This window comes from Bison bison, unplaced genomic scaffold (genome assembly GCF_000754665.1).
Source record: "Bison bison bison isolate TAMUID 2011002044 unplaced genomic scaffold, Bison_UMD1.0 scf7180017864491, whole genome shotgun sequence".
NCBI classification, from domain to species: domain Eukaryota; kingdom Metazoa; phylum Chordata; class Mammalia; order Artiodactyla; family Bovidae; genus Bison; species Bison bison.
Genome location: NW_011495050.1, coordinates 19450312 through 19465569, shown reverse-complemented (window position 1 = coordinate 19465569; position 15258 = coordinate 19450312).

The window sequence follows — 15258 nt, the reverse complement described above, 5'->3', positions numbered from 1 at the left end:
ACCAGCGCATTTTCTTGGCAAAACTCTATTAGTCTTTGCCCTGCTTCATTCCGTATTCCAAGGCCAAATTTGCCTGTTACTCCAGGTGTTTCTTGACTTCCTACTTTGCATTCCAGTCCCCTGTAATGAAAAGGACATCTTTTTTGGGTGTTAGTTCTAAAAGGTCTTGTAGGTCTTCATAGAACCGTTCAACTTCAGCTTCTTCAGCGTTACTGGTTGGGGCATAGACTTGGATTACTGTGATATTGAATGGTTTGCCTTGGAAACGAACAGAGATCATTCTGTCGCATTTGAGATTGCATCCAAGTACTGTTTCGGACTCTCTTATTGACCATGATGGCTACTCCATTTCTTCTGAGGGATTCCTGCCCGCAGTAGTAGATATAATGGTCATCTGAGTTAAATTCACCCATTCCAGTCCATTTTAGTTCACTGATTCCTAGAATGTCAATGTTCACTCTTGCCATCTCTTGTTTGACCACTTCCAATTTGCCTTGATTCAAGGACCTGACATTCCAGGTTCCTATGCAATATTGCTCTTTACAGCATCGGACCTTGCTTCTATCACCAGTCACATCCACAGCTGGGTATTCTTTTTGCTTTGGCTCCATCCCTTCATTCTTTCTTGAGTTATTTCTCCACTGATCTCCAGTAGCATATTGGGCACCTACTGCCCTGGGGAGTTTCTCTTTCAGTATCCTATCATTTTGCCTTTTCTTGCAGGTCAGGAAGAACTGGACATGGAACAACAGTCTGGTTCCAAATAGGAAAAGGAGTACATCAAGGCTGTATATTGTCACCCTGCTTATTTAGCTTATACACAGAGTACATCATGAGAAACACTGGACTGGAAGAAACACAAGCTGGAATCAAGATTGCTGGGAGAAATATCAATAACCTCAGATATGCAGATGACACCACCCTTATGGCAGAAAGTGAAGAGGAACTAAAAAGCCTCTTGATGAAAGTGAAAGTGGAGAGTGAAAAAGTTGGCTTAAAGCTCAACATTCAGAAAACGAAGATCATGGCATCTGGTCCCATCACTTCATGGCAAATAGATGGGGAAACAGTGTCAGACTTTATTTTTCTGGGCTCCAAAATCACTACAGATGGTGACTGCAGCAATGAAATTAAAAGATGCTTACTCCTTGGAAGAAAGTTATGACCAACCTAGAGAGCATATTCAAAAGCAGAGACATTACTTTGCCAACAAAGGTCCGTCTAGTCAAGGCTATGGTTTTTCCTGTGGTCATGTATGGATGTGAGAGTTGGACTGTGAAGAAGGCTGAGTGCCGAAAAATTGATGCTAAACGGAGCCATCCGGGGCCCTTGCCACAGTCCAGCTGATGTTAAGAGTGTCAGTATGAACCACGCTGTGAGAAAAAGAAACTCCATCTCTCATTGCATCAGCCTGGTTTGTGTCCTAATTCATGGCTGCAAGCAGGCTGGTCTCCATTCTAGCTGGTAACAGGACCTAAATGGTGAGGCCATTGGGTGTGGACAGGAAGGCAGAGCCTGAGGAGAGACTGTGATGGATGGGGTCCATCAACGCTTAACAGAAAGAGGGGTGGGCGCCCTGTCATCTTCTATTCCTCCTTGGTTTTCTCCCTGTGCTCCCATTAACCTTCCATCTCCTCCAACTTCTGCTCAACCCTTCAAAGATTCTTTGGTGGCTCCTCATTTTCTCCTACAGTCTTCTGACAAGAGACCCCATAGACTAGAGGGAGCATGCTGATACCTGCTGGCATGAGTTGTCTTGCAGCAAGAGGTCCTAGTAAGGAACATGGTGCCAACGGGGAGAGCTCAGGAGGGGCCGAGACGAAAGAGGACACGCCACGCCATGTGTCATACCAGCCTCCCAAGACCTTTCTTGTTGGAATTCATCTTGGCTGAGAGAGGCACACGCCACTAGGAAGGGCCCTGAGTCTGATTAGCCAGAAACAATGAGGAAACCAACCCCATCACCATAAACCCAAGACCGCAAGCCAGAGCAGTTCTCTTGGGTTCTCTGACCCTGCTGCTCTCTGCCTGGGCAACCCTTCCCAGTGAAGACTTTTGCTTTGTCAATACATGCATGTGTCTCCTAAGACAATTCATGTCTGAGTGTTAGACAAGAGCCCACTCTTGGGCCCTGGAAGGGGTTCCCCTTTCTGCAACACCAAGGCTCTGCTGTTCCAAGTGTGGGACAGGCCAGGAAACCCAAAAGTAAGGACCCTTTTTCAGTTACAAGTCCCATCAAGAAGCTCAAATTCATTCCAATAAGTAAGTAGTGAGCACTTACTCTGCTTGCCTCATGCTAGCCCTCTGAGGGGCTGTGGGCTGATTGATAATGGGGTTGGTGTTACTAAGATATAAATAAGAGGACTTTAGATATTTCTTAAATGACTGTAATATGCTAGGTGCTTTATAAAAATGTGCTTTCTCATTGAAATCTCATAACCATTCTGCATTTTCAAGATACAATGAATAATTTCATTTTTGAATAATTCATTGATCATTCATTACTTGCTCTCAACAGCTAGCCTGTATTTTTCTACATAGATAAAGAGACCAGAGTTCAGAGTGAAGTATTTACTTAAGCTAAATGATAAGAAGAGGCCTGAACTGAAGAACCAGCTTTCCCACTCAGTAGCTGTATAACCTTGACAAGTTACTTACTCTCTGACTCCATTTCTTCATCCACATTAAATGTTAACAGTAAGAAAACTTAACTGTGTAGGAAAGCTGAGAGAAGTAAAAGAAAAATGGCATGCAAAGCGTTTAGTTTAGAGCCTGGAATTATACCATTCATTTAACAAGTGTTTGTTGGGGAAAAAAAAATCCCTCAAAGCTTGGCTCAGACACAGAACAAAAGGGGGCATTATGCTTTTAAGGATAAGAAAAAGCTATCTTGATTAAAGAGGCTTTAATCATTTTGCTAAGAAAACAAACTGATGACCCTGGCATTGAAAGATGATGGTGATGGTGATGATATGATGTCATAGGCATTTACTGGTCTCTGTGTCAGGCACGTCCTTTAAGCTCTTCATGCAAATTATCTCATTTACACTCATAATGAACCTACAAGGTGGTCCTCTTGTCTCCATTTTACAAGTCAGGAAACTTAAGTTTTTCAGGAAGCTTCCCAGAGGCTCCCTAGGAATTGGTAGAGTCTGCGCGGAGCCCAGGCACAGAACATCTGGTCTATTTTCCATCTTTTCCAAACTACTGCAGTTCATGCTGGTGCTGTCTTTCCAAGGACGCAACAAACCATCTGAATCTTTCTGGAATGTGAAAACTTCACTTTTTCTTTGTCATTCTTTTTCTTTCCTATAACCTTTCCAGAGACTGACTATTTTAAAATAGGTACATACAAGAAAAACTTAAAAATGATCAGAATTGAGATCCTTAGAGACTCTTGCCCCAGACATGGCAAAAGTCTTACCCAGATGTTTTCTGGACACAAGACTCAAGACCATAATCTGTTTTCCTCCAGACTAAACTTTTTTTTCCTTAAATCTGTGTTGTTGTTGTTGTTGTTTGGTTAGTCTTTTATTTATTTTTTAAATATAAATTTATTTATTTTAACTGGAGGTTAATTAATTTACAATATTGTATTGGTTTTGCCATACATCAACATGAATCCGCCACAGGTATACACATGTTCCCCATCCTGAACCCCGCTCCCTCCACCCTCCCCGTATCCTCCCTCTGGGTTGTCCCAGTGCACCAGCCCCAAGCATCCAGTATCATGCATCGAACCTGGACTGGCGATTCGTTTCATATATGATATTATACATGTTTCAATGCCATTCTCCCAAATAATCCCACCCTCTCCCTCTCCCACAGAGTCCAAAAGACTGTTCTATACACCTGTGTCTCTTTTGCTGTCTCGTTTACAGAGTTATCATTACCATCTTTCTAAGTTCCATATATATGCATTCTTATAGTGTATTGGTGTTTTTCTTTCTGGCTTACTTCACTCTGTATAATTGGCTCCAGTTTCATCCACCTCATTAGAACTGATTCAAATGTATTCTTTTTAATGGCCGAGTAATACTCCATGGTGTATATGTACCACTGCTTTCTTATCCATTCATCTGCTGATGGACATCTAGGTTGCTTCCACGTCCTGGCTATTATAAACAGTGCTGCGATGAACACTGGGGTACACGTGTCTCTTTCAATTCTGGTTTCCTCTGTGTGTATGCCCAGCAGTGGGATTGCTAGGTCATAAGGCAGTTCTATTTCCAGTTTTGTAAGGAATCTCCACACTGTTCTCCATAGTGGCTGTACTAGTTTGCATTCCCACCAATAGTGTAAGAGGGTTCCCTTTTCTCCACACCCTCTCCAGCATTTATTGCTTGTAGACTTTTGGATCACAGCCATTCTGACTGGCGTGAAATGGTACCTCATAGTGGTTTTGATTTGCATCTGTCTGATAATGAGTAATGTTGAGCATCTTTTCATGTGTTTGTTAGCCATCTGTATGTCTTCTTTGGAGAAATGCCTATTTACTTCTTTGGCCCATTTTTTGATTGGGTCATTTATTTTTCTGGAATTGAGCTGCAGGAGTTGCTGGTATATTTTTGAGATTAATGGTTTGTCAGTTGCTTCATTTGCTATTATTTTCTGCCATTATGAAGGCTGTCTTTTCACCTTGCTTATAGTTTCCTTTGTTGTGCAGAAGCTTTTAAGTTTAATTAGGTCCCATTTGTTTATTTTTGCTTTTATTTCCAATATTCTGGGAGGTGGGTCATAGAGGATCCTGCTGTGATTTATGTCGGAGAGTGTTTTGCCTATGTTCTTCTCTAGGTTATTCCTTTAAAAACTTGTTCTAATAGTTTTGACATCGAATTTTAAAACCTTTGTGTGGGCAAGGGGTGGTAGCCGGCAGAGAATAGAGTTCTGATCTCACTGTGTGCATTTAACAGGTTTCTAATCCAGAGATTCTGCATTATTTTTTTTTAATGGGTTTGAGGTTGAGTAGGGCCAATAGCTTTTTGAGTCTGAAAAGAGATACTGCTTAAGATTCTAGAATGAGTGAGAACTGGGCACTGGTTTTGAGACTCATCAGGTACTGGTTTCTTTTGTTAGAAAACTACGATGAAAAATAAGGTGTCCAGAAAATAATCCAAGAGTCAACAGCCAGGCCAACCGCAGAAATCACAGAGCATGGGGAACCCAGCCCCAGTGAGCTCCCCTACCAGGCAAAACATCTTCACTTGATGCTGAACAGCTGCAAATTCAAGGAGGCTGGACTGACCAAGGAGCACCCCCTGGTGGGAAACAGGGGACCCAGCCCAGAGAAAATGCATCTCCATCTCCCCACAATTTGCTTTGTTCACCAGGGGCACCCTCTCCTTCCTCCAGAGCTAACTCTCTGGGGGGCTACCCTGAAGCAGGCAACATTCTCAAGGGCTGTGTCTCACTTGGCTCTTCCCCAAAGGGTTCAGGCTAGAACAGGGTTTCTCCAAGCCTGGAGGGAAGACCGCTCCGCCAGCATAACTACCAGAGATGCACTGGGTCCCTCCCAGTCCTGTGGAATCAGAATCTTGAGGCTGAGTCTCACAAATTGGCCTTTTCAACAAGCTCTCCACTAGACTGCAAACAACTGGAAAAGAGGAATGATGTGCTGTCCAGGGTGGTCTTCCTGGAGCCTTGCACAGAATCTATGACTGACAAGTACTCAGCAGTTATTAAGTTATTTATTTAGTGTAGCATCCAAGGAAAGGGTCTCCTGGAGGAGCTCAGGCCTGGAGAGGCCGGGCAAGACCTCCTGGACCCTGGCTTGGGGACTGGCCTCTCTCGTTTGCCCCCCTTTGCCTCGCCCTGTGGCTCAGCCACATCTGAGCACCCCCAGCCCTGGCCCAGAGCCCAGGAACACCACCATGCAACCAAACGCTTCTCTCCCCAGCAAACTGCCAGACCAACCAAGCTGGCTTCTCAGGACTGGAATTTGACACAACGGGAACCAGCCTCAAGTTTGCAGACAGCCACACTGCCCCCCGCCAGGAGGGTGGTGCTGGATCGTGGTTTAACCCCAATTAAAATCTGAAGGGCCACCAGCCCCCTTCAAATCACATGACCTGGCTCTTGGTCATAGGGGTGCCTACTACAGCTGTGTGCCTACTACAGTCCATGGGGTCGCAAAGAGTAGGATATGGGGTCGCAAAAAGGATGTGACTGAGCAACTAAAACTTAAAGCTTTCTTACCCAGACATTTGCTTCCAGGCAGCAAGGTGCCTAGGGCTCATCTACCCTGGGCTGGACTGACTTACCTTTTTATGGGGGTCTTCCAGTGGCCAGTGCTCTAGTGGCCTTTAAGTGCTCAGCCCATGCTCACATTCGCAGCAAAGATTTCCAAGAGCATTAGGACAGACAAGACCACATAAAACAGAGATAAGATCAGAGACTAGGACTTAAGACACCCAGAAAAAAAAGATGTTCTTACCACGCAGGGGCCTCCGGAGGACTTCTCGTCCAATCCAGTCCCCTTGCTGGGAACTTGTCCATCTCACCCAATAGTAGAGGATTCACTGCCTTTACACAACCAGTTGCCCAGTCCAGTCCTCTAGACAGAAGCCTGGCTCCAGTCAGGCCAGGATCTTTCCCCTTAACCACCCAGCCCCTACAACTAACCTTGGCCTTATTAACTGAAGTGCCTCCTATGTCAGTCTTCCCGGGACCACGACCTCAATCTGTAGCAACGTCCTTGTTGTAGGTACTTACTTTGCCTCTGCTAATCCCAAACTCCCGTTCCTACCCTCCCATCCCCCCAACCTTGGCAACCACAAGCCTGTTCTCTATGTCTGTAGAACATAGAGATGCTTTGTAGATGCATGGATTTGCACTGTATATTTTTTTGGGTGGGGGGCCTGTGCTGAGTTGCTTGTACTTGGCTGAACCTCGTTGCTGCACATGGGCTTTCTCTAGTTGGGGTAAGCTGGGGCTACTCTTCGTTGTGGTGCGTGGGCTTCTCATTGTGGTGGTTCCTCTTGTTGGGGAGCACGGGCTCTAGGCATGTGGGCTTCAGTAATTGCTGCACTTGGGCTCGGTAATTGCGTCTCTCAGGCTGTAAAGTGCAGGCTCAATCATTGTTGTACACAGGTTGCTCCATGACGTGTGGGATCTTCCCTGACCAGGGATCAAACTCATGTACCCTGCAGTGGCAGGCCGATTTTTAACAACCAGACCACCAGGGAAGTCCCCATCGTAGGGTTTTAACAGAAGTAACCCTTCCTTCTTCCCTTTGTTATCCAAAGTAAGGACATTTAAGGGTTAGGGAAATATTGTGCAATTTTTCTTCACATGAACTTTCCTTTCGAAACACTTAGTACTAGCATTTTATCGGTTTGTACGATCTTGTTGAAAACATCTGGGTATTCTAAAAATAGAATTTGAATCCTGCTTATTATTATGTGGGCTTCGCTGGTAGCTCAGCTGGTAAACAATCCGCCTGCAATGCAGGAGACCCCGATTCGATTCCTGGGTTGGGAAGATCCGCTGGAGAAGAAATAGGCTACCCACTGCAGTATTCTTGGGCTTCCCTTGTGGCTCAGCTGGTAAAGAATCCGCCTGCACTGCAGGAGACCTGGATTCGATCCCTGGGTTGGGAAGATCCCCTGGAGAAAGGAAAGGCTACCCACTCCAGTATTCTGGCCTGGACAATTCCATGGACTGTATAGCCCATGGGGTTGCAAAGAGGTAGACATGACTGAGTGACTTTCACTTTCACTTATTATTATTTATTTTCAGCATAGTCCTATGGAGGGGTGAGGATAAAAGAGGGAAAATTCAGTGATAAAAAAAAAAAACTTTTTGAAAGAAAAAGAGAGATTGATTGTCAGTGAATTACTGTTAGTCTATTGCTTTTTCTCTTCTAGTTATTTTGATTTGATTGCAGTCTTACAACATAAGACATGGTGGCACTTTTCTCCATCAACTTTGCTCTTACAATCTGGTCCTTCAGAAGCAGATACAGAGCACATAGTCCCTTTCCTCTGTCCTTCCAGAATTAACATTCCACCTCAAGTCCAGTGGGATATTCATTCTGGTTATTTGTTATGATATAATTTGATATAAGTAATGCTTCTCATTCAAAAGTTCTTAAGAGAAAATAGAGCCCTCCTGTCATCAATCAGCCGGTGAATGGGTGCTGGTGGGCTGGGTGCACTATGAGCCTCCCTTTCCTTCCCTATCATTCCTTTCATCTCCGCCCCTTTCTCACCACTCTCCACTCCCAGGCTTAAGCATTTCCTTGGAGAGATGTTTGCCAGGTTAACTTTCATTGAAATGATGGTGATATTAGAAATCAGAAGAACTATGCCTTCTCATTTTAGCATTCCCCAGGCCTAAGCAACTACCGAGTCTGCGTGCCACAGCTAGAGAGTCCGTGCACCTTAATGAAAGATCCCGCATGCCGCAACTAAGACCCAACGCAGTCAAACAAACAAATAGAGAACGCATTAAAAAACAACAACCCTACTGTGTGTCAGACACCTGTACTGACTGCTTTACAGGCATTGTGCTATTTCATTTTCATAAAAATGCTAGGAAGTAGAGATTGTTATTATTTTTTATTGATGAAGAGCCTGATGCCCAAAGGTGATGAAAATCACAAGGTCTTAGGGGATGCACCAGGGTTTAAATCCAAGTCTGTGTGGTTCCAAAGACTCTCCCTCTTCATCGAATCATTATACACAAAAGAGAACGAGTAAGTCTGTGATCAGCATATCCAGATGTCTCATGGGTATGTTGTATTCCTGTATATTTTATTTCTATAAAGAATGAGGGGATTTGGCCCGGAGGCAGGAAAACTAACCAGGAGACAACTACAGTAATTTAGGAGAGAAGAAATGTCCTGAATAAACAGCTCTTTATGACTACAGCAGCTGTAAAAGTAGGAAAGGGCAATGGAAACGTGTATATGAGTGTGTAAAACATTGGGAGAAAGTGTGACTGAGGATGACCTGATTGACCTAAAAGGGCCAGTGAACTACAGTATCTACTGAGACTGAGTTCATCCTGAAGGTGAATCCACTGGAAAAAGAGGGAGATAACAGGGAAAGGGCCTTTTAGTCAAGTACTGTATGGAAAGCCAGTGAAAATGGGGGTGCCAACACGCATTTTGTGAACAAGAAGGAGGGGCAAACTCTCCACGAACCGCCCCCACCCACCCCTGCTCCATGGGGCCCCAACCAGACAGAGGTCTGGGCACACGCAGACAGTTCCTGGAAAATCTCTCCCAGGAAAACACCCAAGCGGGACCTGAGAGACAGTGTTTGGAGAAGTCGAACATCTCAGGGCTCCTGGATTTACTAGGCTCCAACACACACCCACCGTTCTCTTTTATTTTTGTCCTGAGGAGACACACTAAGAGATCGCAGCACCTCACACGTGTGTGCATCGTGTTTACAAGGTAAGACTAGTGCTGGGAAGGCTAAAGGTAAAGCCACCGCTTTCCCTCCTGTGGAGGAAAGCAGTCTAGAACTCTGGAGAATCCTAGAGAATGTAAGGATGTTATTGAAGAGAGAACCTTGGTTCTGCTCTGATTTACTGCTATCACTGCAAGTATGGCAAACCAACACTAGCAGGTGTTGGTAATTTATTATTTTTATTTGGCTGTACCAGATCTAAGTGTTGGCACAGGGGATCTTTGTTACAAGTGGGATCTTAGTTCCCTGACCAGGGATTGAACCTGAGCCCCCTGCATTGGGAGCATGGAGTCTAAACCACTGGACCACCAGGAAGTCCCAAAACGTTACTATTAATAACGAGTACCTGTGGCTGCTGTCACTTCTGTTCACGATATCCCTCAGCGTGCCGCATCTACCTGTGTGTTTCTTAATTCTGCAACTGACAACCTGTCCCAAGTGCTGATTACCTAATTGTCAAGGGTAGCCTGTGAGGACAAAAATATGTTGGTGTCTTGATGTAAAACCAGAGAATGAAATCAGATAATATAAAGAGCAGAGGGAAAAGCCACCATAAAGAAAAATGCCAACCCAAGAAACATAACTGAACATTTTGCATGGGCAAGATCTTACAAGCATGCCACCAAATGGCAGCATCTGAGCCCAGGTATCTCACCTGGATGAGTACCTGTGGTGAGGGGAGAAGTGTACATAACATACAGATGGGTGCTAATAGATTTTGGCAACAATTTACATTAAAATTTAAAAAAAATCATGTGACTGGATTTAGGGTAAGTCAAGGGAGATGACTAGGGCATGAACTCGGGAAGGCACTCCTCTGAGCTGACCCCGCACACTGATCCTGAGAGCGATGCCTCCTGAACTTCATGTCCTGGGTGCCTCTCTTTCTTCACTCTTGTGCTAGGGCTGCTGCATCATTTCATTTCTATCAACCTTCATCCTCAGGCTTGAAATAATCTCCTGAGCAAACGAGGGTGGGGCAGAGGTGATGGTGAAAAGAGGATTGTGATTGGAAATACTGAGGGCAGAAAACAAAGGGGATTTGGTGACTGATGGGCTGTGAAGTTTGATGCCAGTTTGGGAAAGGAAGCAGGATGGAGGAGACGGCAGAGTGGCAGAGCCTGAAGACCAGTGTCAGCGGGCAGCATCGAGCAGCCTGCTCCTGGTGGTGCTATGCGGTGCTGTGCTGTGCTTAGTCGCTCATTGTCTCTGACTTGTTGCGACCCCATGGACTGTAGCCCACCAGGCTCCTCTGTCCATGGGGATTCTCCAGGCGAAAATACTGGAGGGGATTGCCATGCCCTCCTCCAGGGGGATCTTCCCAACCCAGGGGTTGAACCCAGGTCCCCTGCATTGAAGGCAAATTCTTTACCGTCTGAGCCACCAGGAAAGCCCTTAGAAATATACAGACATGCCTGATGGAAACTCTTTTTTCTCAGCAGACAGGCCCCTGGGGTTTCCACTCTTCCCATGGGGATGGTCCCCGTGTCTGTGACAACCACAGAGGCTATTCCAACTCAGGAGATCCTGATATAACTCTGGTGAAGTGTATGAACTTAATGAATTTAAAGATTACCTAATGAAAAAGGAAATAAACCAAGGATAATAAACCAAGGATCCTTATCACTGACTGCTTTCTGTAGTTCCCATTGCTCATAAAAATATTTTATCACTTGACTAGACAGCAAGTGGACAGGTACGAGGTACCTGGAAGCTAAAAGATTTTTTTTTTTTTCCTGGCAAGTGATGGTTTCTGAAGTCTCCCTGAATAGGCTGGTCCAAGATAAAAATCTCTGTCTTCAGGAGGTGGCTGTCTACATCATGTCTGGCTTTACATCAGGTGCTGGACTTTACTTCAGGTGCCTCAGCTTTATGTCAGGTGATGGCTTTCCATCGCATGACGTGACTTTCCATCACATGATGTGACTTTGCATCACATGACCCTAACTTACATCACCGTCTGCCCCTCAAGCCTGCATCTTCAAAAGCTGGGAACTTCACATTGATCCCAGCACCTAATACAGCTTTTGACATAGAGCGTGAACAGTGACACCCTTCTGCTGAGGGCAGGGTTGTGGGGAGAGGATGAGAGACTCAGGCGGAAAGGAAGAAGGAAGAATGGGGAGGAAGGTCACGGGAATGAGCACAGCCCACCCACCAAAATGCCACCACTTTTACACGCTCCACACTCACGCCCACCAGCCCCGTTATCCCGATGCCAACCCTTGTGTAGGCCCGCAGCTTGAAAACTGTCAAGGCAGGTATTTCTGGGTCCAGAGGCCTTCCTCTGGGAAAAACAAAGGGCAGTCAGACCCCAGACAGCCTGCCAGGCTGGAAGTGCCCCAGCTGCTGAAAGCAGACCTTGTCCCTCCTCTGAAGCGAGGTAATTTGGGCCGGAGAGTCACAGGCACCCAGGCACCAAGCCCTCCTCTGTAGACACCTCCTTGGGATTCTGCTGGGGTCATCTCCATCTCCCGAGCCTAGAGGGCTTTCCTGGGCGCTACAGGTGGGCGTGCCGGTACTCCGGCGCCCTCTAGTGGCCGCCTGCGCTAACGCAACTCAACTCTTTCCCCTGCCTTCCTCCTCAGCTCCAGGACCACCCGCACGGAAGGGCGGGGGTCGGGACGCGGGGCGCTGTGCCCAACCAGACTGATTTCATCCCTCCATCCCTCTAAGCGCAATGAAGTGCCCTACAGACACTTAGGATCTCTTGAAGAAGGAAGCTCTTTTAGTCAATACACCTTAACCCTGAGAAGGTGGCTTCTAGAAGGAACATGAAAGAAATGTATTTTTCTCCTGATGTTTCCAAGGAGAAATTGATCTAGTTTTCAAAGTCATAAGAAATACAAAGTCATAAATATGATGTTCTGAGCCAGAGATGGAAAAGAAATATTTTAGAAAGTTTGTTCTTCCCCACCCCCTTCTTTTGGTACATTTCACAGCATGTGGGGTCTTAACTCCCTGACCAGAGATGGAACCTGAGCCCCCTGCACTGGAAGTGTGGAGTTAACCCCTGGACCACCAGGCAAGTCCCCAAAGTTTATTCTTTTTAAAGGGACCTTTCATTGAAGACAAAATAAAGGATTCCCCTGTGGATTCCTTGACCTGTAAACACATACAGTCTCTGCGTTGACTCGACTGACTTGGTTGTGACCATTTAAAATAGAAAGCCAGGATTGTGTGCGTGCAATTCCTCTTCACAAAACATGCATGGTCACAGGGGCAGCTGCAGACGATGACTTTGTACAAACTGAATCATATCTATTGGGTAAATATTTCACTGGCTCCAAGAGAGAGCAAAACAATAAGACTCAAGCCTGCTCCTCCCAGTGGACATGGGACAACCCCCCGACCACCCCCAAATCAGTCAAGATCATCAGTGCCCATGGCACGAGTGCAGTAATTATCTCCAGGGAACCTGAGTCTCTCTGTGAGAGGAGTGACCAAGAGGGTTGTTGACTGCGTCCTCTGATCTTGGTTCTTACATCTGTCAAATTAAACAACTAGAGTCAATAGTTGATCCACAAGCTCTCGCCCAGTTCTGAGCATCATAGATTCAAAGGGATAAAGTTGTTGTCCACAGGCTAGCTTAGATGGGCTCTCCTACCCCTAGGAAAGCACCAAAATCATTGGACAAGGACAAACGTTCCCTAATTAGTCATCCCTTTCAAAATTTGTCTTTAGGGCTTCCATGTTTATTGAGCTAAAAGCTAGTGGTTCTTAAGAGGCATTCCCAAGAATACAGCAGTCAGATAAAGGGCTTCCAAGTTTTTGCTAACTTAGGGAAAACATATACTATATGTCATTTGTGTTTAGTAGTTCATAGACTAAGCAGAAAGTTCCCACATTAGTGAGACGTCTAGTATAGAAAAGACTGAAAGTATATGTAGGCATCACTGTGTTTTGATTCTGCACTCACAAGATGTAGCAGATACCCACAGGTTCAGCATAACGCTAACTGAGGTTCTACTATGCTTAGTTGCTCAGTCATGTCCAACTCGTTGCAACCCCATGGACTCCTGCCAGGCTCCTCTGTCCATGGGGATTCTCCAGGCAAGAATACTGGAGTGGGTTGCCATGCCCTCCTCCAGGGGATCTTCCCAACGCAGGGATCAAACCCAGGTCTCCCACATTGCAATCAAATTCTTTACCATCTGAGCCACTAGGGAAGCTCAAGAATACTGGAGTGGGTGGCCTATCCCTTTTCCAGGGGATCTTCCTGACCCAGGAATTGAACCAGGGTCTCCTGCATTGCAGGCAGTTCTTTACCTGCTGAGCTGCCAGGAAAGACCCCGAAGTCCTACTGCTAAGTCGCTTCAGTTGTGTCTGACTCTGTGTGACCCCACAGACGGCAGCCCACCAGGCTCCCCTGTCCCTGGGATTCTCCAGGCAAGAACACTGGAGTGGGTTGCCATTTTCTTCTCCAATGCATGAAAGTGAAAAGTGAAAGGGAAGTCATTCAGTCGTGTCTGACTCTTCGCGACCCCATGGACTGCAGCCTACCAGGCTCCTCCATCCATGGGATTTTCCAGGCAAGAGTACTGGAGTGGGGTGCCATCGCCTTCTCCGAAGTTCTACTACATATGGTCTGTTTCAAGTAGCATAGAAATAGATGCTTGACTCAGTGATTGAGTTTGATTTTGGACTTACCACTCACTTGCGTAAGAATAACCAGCTGCAAGAAAGGATTTGTAATTTCAGATCCCTTTGATTTGGATAACACACTTCCCTCAAAAGAAAAACCATTCTAGAATTTTTAGGACATCCTAAAAAGAATCAAGTTCTGTAATCTCTCTTGACCATTTACATTCAATCAGGAGAAAGGCAATTTTATTATCTTACGCTGGAAGGTCAGTTATGACTATAGGATGATCTTGAACCATGTGACATTTTGTAAAATTTCAAGTGCATTAACAATTTTCTGTCTTGATATTTGGTGAGTCCAGTGGACTAGCTACTGTTGCCAAAGCAATATGACTTTAGGCTACTGCAGGGATCTAAAAGGTTTTTGTTGGTTTGTCTTTAAATACTAACTTGAGAAAAATGGAAAAAGTAAAGAGGATAAATTCAGCTCCTTTTCTCTTAAAAATTCATGAAATACAGATCCTTTGGTTATCAGTTCAGTTCAGTCGCTCAGTCATGTCCAACTCTTTGTGACCCCATGAACCACAGCACACCAGGCCTGCCTGTCCATCACCAACTCCTGGAGTTTACCCAAACTCATGTCCATTGAGTTGGTGATGCCATCCAACCATCTCATCCTCTGTTGTCCCCTTCTCCTCCTGCCTTCAATCTTTCCCAGCATCAGGGTCTTTTCAAATGAGTCAGCTCTTCGCAGCAGGTGGCCAAAGTATTTGGTTATATATCTGATTAAAAAAACACAAAGACTCATGAAGTGACTTTCCCAGATGGTATAGGGACTTTCTCATAACTGGTGGGGTTGCTACCATCAGAGTCCTTTTCTCATCTTTATTCTGGATTGAGGCCCCTCTGAAAATGTGAGATACCGATTACACAGAGTGTTAAAAACTTGCCTCCAACATGTTTACCTGCAAATGGAAAAACCCTTTATTAGTGTGAATAAAGGTAGCCATGAAGGCCCAGGGGCAAACCATATAAATACCTTTTCAGGTGGGTTCCAAATATTCAAATGCAGACGAGAATAAAGACATCCCCCGTTTCTTTTTTTCTTTCTGGCCGTGCTGCTCGAGGTTTTCTCTAGCTGCGGCGAGTGGGGCCTGCTTTTTGTTACGGCGCGCTGGCTTGTCCCTGCAGCGGCTTCTCTTGTTGTGGAGCACAGATTCTAGGCCGCAGGCTCAGTGGTTGTGGCCTGCAGGCTTAA